Here is a 2,500-nt window from a genome sequence, read left to right on the forward strand (position 1 = left end):
TTCTCGTAATCGGAATGAGTACACTTTAAATATTTTAACGAGGAACAATTGGAGGGCAAGTCTGGTGCCAGCAGCCGCGGTAATTCCAGCTCCAATAGCGTATACTAAAATTGTTGCGGTTAAAAAGCTCGTAGTTGCATTTGTGCGCCGCGCTGTCGGTGCACCGCATCCGCGGTGATACTGACACGTCTGCGGAGCATATCGTCGGTGAGCCGGCGGTAAAACGCCGGTTCAATATCAAAATCCTATCGCGGTGCTCTTCGGTGAGTGTCGAGGTGGGCCGACAATTTTACTTTGAACAAATTAGAGTGCTCAAAGCGGGCTCAAAATGCCGCTTGAATATTTCGTGCATGGAATAATAGAATATGATCTCGGTTCTATTTTGTTGGTTTTCAGAACTCCGAGGTAATGATTAATAGGGATAACTGGGGGCATTCGTATTGCGACGTTAGAGGTGAAATTCTTGGATCGTCGCAAGACGAACATCAGCGAAAGCATTTGCCAAAGGTGTTTTCATCAATCAAGAACGAAAGTTAGAGGTTCGAAGGCGATTAGATACCGCCCTAGTTCTAACCGTAAATATGTCATCTAGCGATCCGCCGACGTTACTACAATGGCTCGGCGGGCAGCTTCCGGGAAACCAAAGATTTTGGACTCCGGGGGGAGTATGGTTGCAAAGCTGAAACTTAAAGGAATTGACGGAAGGGCACCACCAGGAGTGGAGCCTGCGGCTTAATTTGACTCAACACGGGAAATCTCACCAGGCCCGGACACCGGAAGGATTGACAGATTAACAGCTCTTTCTTGATTCGGTGGGTGGTGGTGCATGGCCGTTCTTAGTTGGTGGAGCGATTTGTCTGGTTAATTCCGGTAACGAACGAGACTCTAGCCTGCTAAATAGGCGTCGTCATTCAAGGTGTGCGCGACTCTCGGGGAGCGCAACTCACTGGCGACGTATTAAAATTCTTCTTAGAGGGACCGGCGGCTTCGAGCCGCACGAGATTGAGCAATAACAGGTCTGTGATGCCCTTAGATGTCCTGGGCCGCACGCGCGCTACACTGAAGGAATCAACATGTTCTCCCTGGCCTAGAGGCCCGGGCAACCCGTTGAAACTCCTTCGTGCTGGGGATTGGGGTTTGCAATTATCCCCCATAAACGAGGAATTCCTAGTAAGCGCGAGTCATAAGCTCGCGTTGATTACGTCCCTGCCCTTTGTACACACCGCCCGTCGCTACTACCGATTGAATGATTTAGTGAGGTCTTCGGACCGACACGCGGTGGCCTCACGGCCGTCGGCGTTGCTGGGAAGTTGACCAAACTTGATCATTTAGAGGAAGTAAAAGTCGTAACAAGGTTTCCGTAGGGGAACCTGCGGAAGGATCATTAACGTTGGTTTTTTCTTTTTGTTTTGTTGTTGTCAAAGACTCGCAAAAAAAGAAAAAAATACAAAAACACGTGAATGATACGAATCAAAAATCGAATCCGAGACGGTTGACTCTCTCTCGTCGATTCGCGACGTGTGCGTTGCGACACGCTTTGATTAGCGTTCGCTATCGCCTATTGATACTTTGAAATAATATTTTAATTTTTGTGTACAACCACGCAAATAAAAGAGATTTTCTTTCTTTTCATTTGTCGTACACGTTAATGATAAGTATTATTTTCAATTTTTTTGTTTAATTTTTTCGCACCTTTTATATTTTCTCATACAAAAACACACACAAAAACAAAACGATTACCCTGAACGGTGGATCACTTGGCTCGCGGGTCGATGAAGAACGCAGTTAACTGCGCGTCATAGTGTGAACTGCAGGACACATTTGAACATCGACATTTCGAACGCACATTGCGGTCCGTGGAGAAATATCCAGGACCACTCCTGTCTGAGGGCCGGCTGCATAAAAACAAAAAGCCACACTGTTCGCGTGACGAGCGGCGATCGCTGCGACTCCGGTCGTAGCGCCGCATCTCTGTCGCGCGTGCAATTGACGGTTTCGCTAGGCCGCCGAGCGGCCGAACGATCCGTTCGAATATATGTTCGATTACGACTCGTCATCCGTATTGGCCGTGTTAAGCCACGTCTATACGATACTTTTGTCGCACAAATAAATTCTCCCCGCCGCACCGTGTCTCCCGCGGCACGGGTGCGCGTCGAGTCTTTACGCAACGACAACGACAACGACGACAACGACGTTCGCGTTTACGCGTCGCGCGTGTTTGCTCGCATCGTCCCGGTCCCGCATGGCGATCGCGCGACGGGTAGCGCCGGTGCGCGCGTCGACGTGTCTCGACGCTGTCGTTGAAAGTTGTCGCGTTCGGCTCAGTTTCTCTTACTCTCGCGAGAGGAAGCGAAACGCGCGCGCCCGCTGCTCTAGCGGTTGCGCCCAGTGTGTGCGTGCGGTGTTTGTGCAATTGTAGTGTGTACGAAATTATTGTGACGTGTGTTCTTAAAACGGACGGAACGATGCCGTCGTTAACGAACAACAACAGAAGAACCGC

General features: G+C 49.6%; 1 non-coding gene across 1 annotated transcript; it reads left to right on the plus strand.

The window, feature by feature from the left end:
• The first annotated feature begins 1,737 nt into the window (after nucleotides 1-1,737).
• LOC123719523 lies at nucleotides 1,738-1,894 on the plus strand. Its single transcript, XR_006755583.1, has one exon. It is a non-coding gene; the product is annotated as a 5.8S ribosomal RNA (ribosomal RNA).
• Nucleotides 1,895-2,500: the final 606 nt, after the last annotated feature.

This window comes from Pieris brassicae, unplaced genomic scaffold (genome assembly GCF_905147105.1).
Source record: "Pieris brassicae unplaced genomic scaffold, ilPieBrab1.1, whole genome shotgun sequence".
Lineage (NCBI taxonomy): Eukaryota > Metazoa > Arthropoda > Insecta > Lepidoptera > Pieridae > Pieris > Pieris brassicae.